Source organism: Coffea arabica, chromosome 11c (assembly GCF_036785885.1).
Source record: "Coffea arabica cultivar ET-39 chromosome 11c, Coffea Arabica ET-39 HiFi, whole genome shotgun sequence".
Classification (NCBI taxonomy): Eukaryota; Viridiplantae; Streptophyta; class Magnoliopsida; order Gentianales; family Rubiaceae; genus Coffea; species Coffea arabica.
This window is the reverse complement of record NC_092330.1, coordinates 11,273,320-11,282,578: the sequence shown is the minus strand read 5'-3', so window position 1 is coordinate 11,282,578 and position 9,259 is coordinate 11,273,320.

The following is a 9,259-nucleotide window of genomic DNA, read 5'->3' as shown; positions in this document are numbered from 1 at the left end:
TTCATTCTACCAAAAGGCAAACCTAACTTAAAGGAACCAAACGGCCTAGAAAATCGGGCAGCACTTCCCCTAGATTTCTTACTTTTCCAGCCATTAAGGCTTCATTATTTACTCAAATCAGTCCCAACATCTCACACAAAATTCATCTCATTTCCCAAAAGCCGTTCACTAGGCTCAAAGTGGTACAAGTACAAAAGTTAACTAGGAAACAACCGAAATGAAAGCAAGCCCTAAAAGAGACTCGATAACGAGTCATAAACCAATGCCAACCACAACCCCAATAAGGTTTTATAAACATATACAAGCATGATAGCAAACCAGAAATTAAGAAAGGGCTTTAACTTAAGCCTTGATAAGAAAACCGGTTTTGACGTCATAATGCGGTAATGGCACAACTCCCACTACAATTATCGGTTGGGGGTGTAAGACCCACCGTTTCGAAGCTATGGAACAGGGCTACAATAATGTAGAAGACCACTCAATCCAGTTCCTGACACAACTAGGTCAAATATACGAAATACTATACCAGAATTCCCAAAACAGGTTTGCAAAACGCAGAAAACTGTAATCGGTATATCTCAGTCCATACAAGTCTAAATGCCGAAATTCCAAAGGCATAAGTTAGCTAAGTCATCCAGCTAAATTTCATCAGAAGACACCAACTCCAAAATCCAAACCAAAACCAGTCAAAACAGACAATTACTATCGCAGATCGCACATTCTGTTCACCCAGAACAGCAACAGTAAAAACGGCATAACTCACTCTACACTACTCCAAATGCCCTGAAATTTTGTAGGCACTTCAAACTCATCAATACCTACAACTTTCATGTTTTGAGCAAAGTCCAATTCGGCCTCTATCTATGACCTAAAATTTCGGACAGAATGTTCAACCAAGAACCCTAGTTTTCCAGAAATTCTTCCAAATCCAAAATTGATTGCAATTTTCTATCATATGCACCTACTAGAGCCAAAGCCCCTTATTACCAACCATCAAAAACAACCACACCATCAAGATCATATTAAACCAGAAAAATTCCCAATAAAATAAAAACTTCACCAAAACAAGCCAAATCAAGAGATAAATCACATTTTCAAACACTCAAGCCACTTCTAAGCATCATATAACCATTATTAGAGGTAGTAGGGTGTTCAAGCAACACTTACCAAGAAATCAAGAGAGAGGAAGATGTTGTGCACCTTAGTTCTTCAAACAAAGTTCACCAAACAACTTACTAGCACTAGAAGGAAGAATTTTATGGAGCAAATCTAAGTTTAATTGGTTGGAATGGAAGATTGAGATAGTTTGAAGCTTGTAAATTGAAGAAGTTTTTCTTCCTTGTCCAAGAGGGAGAATCGGCCAACAAGAGGTAAGAAAGAATGAATTTTTAGTCAATTTTTGAGATATTTAATCCATGGTAAGAAAAGTCAAAAATGTCCAACAAGTGGACCAATCACATAGTGCCACTTGGCACTTCATTTAATGCCTTCCTATCACTTGGTTCCTCTCACATCAATGCCATGTCACCCTCTACTTATCTCTTAACACCCGATAAATTTCCACCAGTATCCGAAACTTAACCTTATTGGCCGAATTTTTCCGAACTTTTCGCACTAGTGGGTCCCACGTCCACTATTTACTCTTAATTTTCTAAAATTTCTCCAATGCTAGGAAAATCATCTTAAAACTATAATTGCTCATAAAATTCACTAAGAAAATATTTCTACGCCAGAAAATGCAGAAAACATGCAATTAAGGGGAAATAAACCCTAGGAAAATAATTAGGGTTTTACGGGTTCTCACACTCTCTCCCCCTTAAAAGAATTTCGTCCTCGAAATTCCATATCATTGACTACTCTGAGATTAAATTGAGCATTATACTTAGCTAACAGATCTGTACCCCTTCTAGGGCTTCGTCCAAATATTTATATCTTAATCAAGGTCGATCACGCTTAACCACCCGAACAAACCACACGAAGTTCCATAGAATTGCCTTTCTAGTTCACCAAATCCTTTCTACCCTAGGCCTTCATATCTTTCGTATCCGGGCGCAAGAATCTCGTCTAGGATAATTCACATCTCGAGCCGGCCGGTCCCAAGAGTAAACCATCCTTATTAAAGATTCCTACCCGACATACATACCTAGCTTCCTCGAGCCCCATGATAAAGATTCGTACACTTATCACATGCCCGGTTCATAACTTACGCTCAAACGAGCACTTAGACATATTCATGAAATTAGGACCACAACACCACTTGGCCCAGTCTCACTCCGCGCAGAGACCACGCGAAGTGGCTCTGATACCACTTGTGACAGCCCCACTTTCCCCTAAGGCGAACCAAAGGGGTTGGCGGACTGCCTGCCCAGCTCTCGCCAGGACTACGGATCAGATTAGCGCGATCTAATACTTTTCGGGTCATACAACCGCGTGAAAACCAGTCGAACCCACAAAATAAGAAAAAAACAAAGTCGGAGTCGGCCATGAAGAGGAATCGACCCGTCAAAACCCAACCGAAAGAGCACGCAAACATTCACATCTGAACTTTAGCGATTACAATCCAAAAGGACATACAAAAGTTTTCAAAAGTTAATACATGTACGGTTTGCCAAATCCAAAAGAGAAACGGACCAAAAGTACATTTAGGGTTTTAATACATGAGCTATACAAAAGATATGTCCAACTAGCTCAAGTCGGCAACCGATTATCAAATCCAGTCCAAAAGTATTTATTTTCCTGTAAGGAAAACAAAAGGAACAGAACGGGGTGAGCTTGCGCTCAATGAGGTACCAAACAGAGAGCAATAAAGTCATGGCATTTCACATTTAACAAATCAGATACACATGTCAGATGTAAAGCAAAGGAACTAATGATTCAAATCAGAAGGATACGGGTGGCTCTCAGGAGCCAAATTTCCAGCGCAGTACTTGATCCAGACCGGTTGACTCTCCGTCAACGTATATAGAACCAAACGTCCGTAGACCCCTCTTTACACCGAATTCCGTCCACCAAACACCCCTTTACCGGGCCCGCTCACCGTAACCGAACAGAAATGGTAATACTCGAGTATACCCGGAATCAAGGGTCTCAATACCCAAAATCCCCGAACAGACTACCGTGGTTCGTTATCTAATCGTCCAGGCCCTTGCCGGCCCGACTCGAATAACTTAGCCACAGGATTGAGCTCATAGGTCATAGAAATTCGAACAGATGCAGACATAGATAACAGATTCAAATTTTGCATAGTAAATTGGCATATGATCAGACTAGAGAACGACTGTGATAAAGTACACCCTCGTCTCGAACAAATAAACAGATTGCAGAGCAAAATCAAGTTAAACAACAGTGAAGGGGAGTGGTACACTCACCGGCTCAACTTCAAAAGTTTTCACTTCAGATTGGCCTTAATCGCCAAGAAACCCTAAAATAGTCAAAATAAACCAATTGAAGGTTTTACTTCCAGAATCGAGTAAACAGAATGCACATGTGAGGCTCGACTACTAGTCGTATATCTCGCCCAAATAATTACTAATGCAAGGGTGCAAAACATGATTTTCTTGGAAACGAAAAGGTAGCATGAAGACCTAGGCGCAAACAACCCAAAAGCCTTTCATTCTACCAAAAGGCAAACCTAACTTAAAGGAACCAAACGGCCTAGAAAATCGGGCAGCACTTCCCCTAGATTTCTTACTTTTCCAGCCATTAAGGCTTCATTATTTACTCAAATCAGTCCCAACATCTCACACAAAATTCATCTCATTTCCCAAAAGCCGTTCACTAGGCTCAAAGTGGTACAAGTACAAAAGTTAACTAGGAAACAACCGAAATGAAAGCAAGCCCTAAAAGAGACTCGATAACGAGTCATAAACCAATGCCAACCACAACCCCAATAAGGTTTTATAAACATATACAAGCATGATAGCAAACCAGAAATTAAGAAAGGGCTTTAACTTAAGCCTTGATAAGAAAACCGGTTTTGACGTCATAATGCGGTAATGGCACAACTCCCACTACAATTATCGGTTGGGGGTGTAAGACCCACCGTTTCGAAGCTATGGAACAGGGCTACAATAATGTAGAAGACCACTCAATCCAGTTCCTGACACAACTAGGTCAAATATACGAAATACTATACCAGAATTCCCAAAACAGGTTTGCAAAACGCAGAAAACTGTAATCGGTATATCTCAGTCCATACAAGTCTAAATGCCGAAATTCCAAAGGCATAAGTTAGCTAAGTCATCCAGCTAAATTTCATCAGAAGACACCAACTCCAAAATCCAAACCAAAACCAGTCAAAACAGACAATTACTATCGCAGATCGCACATTCTGTTCACCCAGAACAGCAACAGTAAAAACGGCATAACTCACTCTACACTACTCCAAATGCCCTGAAATTTTGCAGGCACTTCAAACTCATCAATACCTACAACTTTCATGTTTTGAGCAAAGTCCAATTCGGCCTCTATCTATGACCTAAAATTTCGGACAGAATGTTCAACCAAGAACCCTAGTTTTCCAGAAATTCTTCCAAATCCAAAATTGATTGCAATTTTCTATCATATGCACCTACTAGAGCCAAAGCCCCTTATTACCAACCATCAAAAACAACCACACCATCAAGATCATATTAAACCAGAAAAATTCCCAATAAAATAAAAACTTCACCAAAACAAGCCAAATCAAGAGATAAATCACATTTTCAAACACTCAAGCCACTTCTAAGCATCATATAACCATTATTAGAGGTAGTAGGGTGTTCAAGCAACACTTACCAAGAAATCAAGAGAGAGGAAGATGTTGTGCACCTTAGTTCTTCAAACAAAGTTCACCAAACAACTTACTAGCACTAGAAGGAAGAATTTTATGGAGCAAATCTAAGTTTAATTGGTTGGAATGGAAGATTGAGATAGTTTGAAGCTTGTAAATTGAAGAAGTTTTTCTTCCTTGTCCAAGAGGGAGAATCGGCCAACAAGAGGTAAGAAAGAATGAATTTTTAGTCAATTTTTGAGATATTTAATCCATGGTAAGAAAAGTCAAAAATGTCCAACAAGTGGACCAATCACATAGTGCCACTTGGCACTTCATTTAATGCCTTCCTATCACTTGGTTCCTCTCACATCAATGCCATGTCACCCTCTACTTATCTCTTAACACCCGATAAATTTCCACCAGTATCCGAAACTTAACCTTATTGGCCGAATTTTTCCGAACTTTTCGCACTAGTGGGTCCCACGTCCACTATTTACTCTTAATTTTCTAAAATTTCTCCAATGCTAGGAAAATCATCTTAAAACTATAATTGCTCATAAAATTCACTAAGAAAATATTTCTACGCCAGAAAATGCAGAAAACATGCAATTAAGGGGAAATAAACCCTAGGAAAATAATTAGGGTTTTACGGGTTCTCACACTCTCTCCCCCTTAAAAGAATTTCGTCCTCGAAATTCCATATCATTGACTACTCTGAGATTAAATTGAGCATTATACTTAGCTAACAGATCTGTACCCCTTCTAGGGCTTCGTCCAAATATTTATATCTTAATCAAGGTCGATCACGCTTAACCACCCGAACAAACCACACGAAGTTCCATAGAATTGCCTTTCTAGTTCACCAAATCCTTTCTACCCTAGGCCTTCATATCTTTCGTATCCGGGCGCAAGAATCTCGTCTAGGATAATTCACATCTCGAGCCGGCCGGTCCCAAGAGTAAACCATCCTTATTAAAGATTCCTACCCGACATACATACCTAGCTTCCTCGAGCCCCATGATAAAGATTCGTACACTTATCACATGCCCGGTTCATAACTTACGCTCAAACGAGCACTTAGACATATTCATGAAATTAGGACCACAACACCACTTGGCCCAGTCTCACTCCGCGCAGAGACCACGCGAAGTGGCTCTGATACCACTTGTGACAGCCCCACTTTCCCCTAAGGCGAACCAAAGGGGTTGGCGGACTGCCTGCCCAGCTCTCGCCAGGACTACGGATCAGATTAGCGCGATCTAATACTTTTCGGGTCATACAACCGCGTGAAAACCAGTCGAACCCACAAAATAAGAAAAAAACAAAGTCGGAGTCGGCCATGAAGAGGAATCGACCCGTCAAAACCCAACCGAAAGAGCACGCAAACATTCACATCTGAACTTTAGCGATTACAATCCAAAAGGACATACAAAAGTTTTCAAAAGTTAATACATGTACGGTTTGCCAAATCCAAAAGAGAAACGGACCAAAAGTACATTTAGGGTTTTAATACATGAGCTATACAAAAGATATGTCCAACTAGCTCAAGTCGGCAACCGATTATCAAATCCAGTCCAAAAGTATTTATTTTCCTGTAAGGAAAACAAAAGGAACAGAACGGGGTGAGCTTGCGCTCAATGAGGTACCAAACAGAGAGCAATAAAGTCATGGCATTTCACATTTAACAAATCAGATACACATGTCAGATGTAAAGCAAAGGAACTAATGATTCAAATCAGAAGGATACGGGTGGCTCTCAGGAGCCAAATTTCCAGCGCAGTACTTGATCCAGACCGGTTGACTCTCCGTCAACGTATATAGAACCAAACGTCCGTAGACCCCTCTTTACACCGAATTCCGTCCACCAAACACCCCTTTACCGGGCCCGCTCACCGTAACCGAACAGAAATGGTAATACTCGAGTATACCCGGAATCAAGGGTCTCAATACCCAAAATCCCCGAACAGACTACCGTGGTTCGTTATCTAATCGTCCAGGCCCTTGCCGGCCCGACTCGAATAACTTAGCCACAGGATTGAGCTCATAGGTCATAGAAATTCGAACAGATGCAGACATAGATAACAGATTCAAATTTTGCATAGTAAATTGGCATATGATCAGACTAGAGAACGACTGTGATAAAGTACACCCTCGTCTCGAACAAATAAACAGATTGCAGAGCAAAATCAAGTTAAACAACAGTGAAGGGGAGTGGTACACTCACCGGCTCAACTTCAAAAGTTTTCACTTCAGATTGGCCTTAATCGCCAAGAAACCCTAAAATAGTCAAAATAAACCAATTGAAGGTTTTACTTCCAGAATCGAGTAAACAGAATGCACATGTGAGGCTCGACTACTAGTCGTATATCTCGCCCAAATAATTACTAATGCAAGGGTGCAAAACATGATTTTCTTGGAAACGAAAAGGTAGCATGAAGACCTAGGCGCAAACAACCCAAAAGCCTTTCATTCTACCAAAAGGCAAACCTAACTTAAAGGAACCAAACGGCCTAGAAAATCGGGCAGCACTTCCCCTAGATTTCTTACTTTTCCAGCCATTAAGGCTTCATTATTTACTCAAATCAGTCCCAACATCTCACACAAAATTCATCTCATTTCCCAAAAGCCGTTCACTAGGCTCAAAGTGGTACAAGTACAAAAGTTAACTAGGAAACAACCGAAATGAAAGCAAGCCCTAAAAGAGACTCGATAACGAGTCATAAACCAATGCCAACCACAACCCCAATAAGGTTTTATAAACATATACAAGCATGATAGCAAACCAGAAATTAAGAAAGGGCTTTAACTTAAGCCTTGATAAGAAAACCGGTTTTGACGTCATAATGCGGTAATGGCACAACTCCCACTACAATTATCGGTTGGGGGTGTAAGACCCACCGTTTCGAAGCTATGGAACAGGGCTACAATAATGTAGAAGACCACTCAATCCAGTTCCTGACACAACTAGGTCAAATATACGAAATACTATACCAGAATTCCCAAAACAGGTTTGCAAAACGCAGAAAACTGTAATCGGTATATCTCAGTCCATACAAGTCTAAATGCCGAAATTCCAAAGGCATAAGTTAGCTAAGTCATCCAGCTAAATTTCATCAGAAGACACCAACTCCAAAATCCAAACCAAAACCAGTCAAAACAGACAATTACTATCGCAGATCGCACATTCTGTTCACCCAGAACAGCAACAGTAAAAACGGCATAACTCACTCTACACTACTCCAAATGCCCTGAAATTTTGCAGGCACTTCAAACTCATCAATACCTACAACTTTCATGTTTTGAGCAAAGTCCAATTCGGCCTCTATCTATGACCTAAAATTTCGGACAGAATGTTCAACCAAGAACCCTAGTTTTCCAGAAATTCTTCCAAATCCAAAATTGATTGCAATTTTCTATCATATGCACCTACTAGAGCCAAAGCCCCTTATTACCAACCATCAAAAACAACCACACCATCAAGATCATATTAAACCAGAAAAATTCCCAATAAAATAAAAACTTCACCAAAACAAGCCAAATCAAGAGATAAATCACATTTTCAAACACTCAAGCCACTTCTAAGCATCATATAACCATTATTAGAGGTAGTAGGGTGTTCAAGCAACACTTACCAAGAAATCAAGAGAGAGGAAGATGTTGTGCACCTTAGTTCTTCAAACAAAGTTCACCAAACAACTTACTAGCACTAGAAGGAAGAATTTTATGGAGCAAATCTAAGTTTAATTGGTTGGAATGGAAGATTGAGATAGTTTGAAGCTTGTAAATTGAAGAAGTTTTTCTTCCTTGTCCAAGAGGGAGAATCGGCCAACAAGAGGTAAGAAAGAATGAATTTTTAGTCAATTTTTGAGATATTTAATCCATGGTAAGAAAAGTCAAAAATGTCCAACAAGTGGACCAATCACATAGTGCCACTTGGCACTTCATTTAATGCCTTCCTATCACTTGGTTCCTCTCACATCAATGCCATGTCACCCTCTACTTATCTCTTAACACCCGATAAATTTCCACCAGTATCCGAAACTTAACCTTATTGGCCGAATTTTTCCGAACTTTTCGCACTAGTGGGTCCCACGTCCACTATTTACTCTTAATTTTCTAAAATTTCTCCAATGCTAGGAAAATCATCTTAAAACTATAATTGCTCATAAAATTCACTAAGAAAATATTTCTACGCCAGAAAATGCAGAAAACATGCAATTAAGGGGAAATAAACCCTAGGAAAATAATTAGGGTTTTACGGGTTCTCACACTCTCTCCCCCTTAAAAGAATTTCGTCCTCGAAATTCCATATCATTGACTACTCTGAGATTAAATTGAGCATTATACTTAGCTAACAGATCTGTACCCCTTCTAGGGCTTCGTCCAAATATTTATATCTTAATCAAGGTCGATCACGCTTAACCACCCGAACAAACCACACGAAGTTCCATAGAATTGCCTTTCTAGTTCACCAAATCCTTTCTACCCTAGGCCTTCATATCTTTC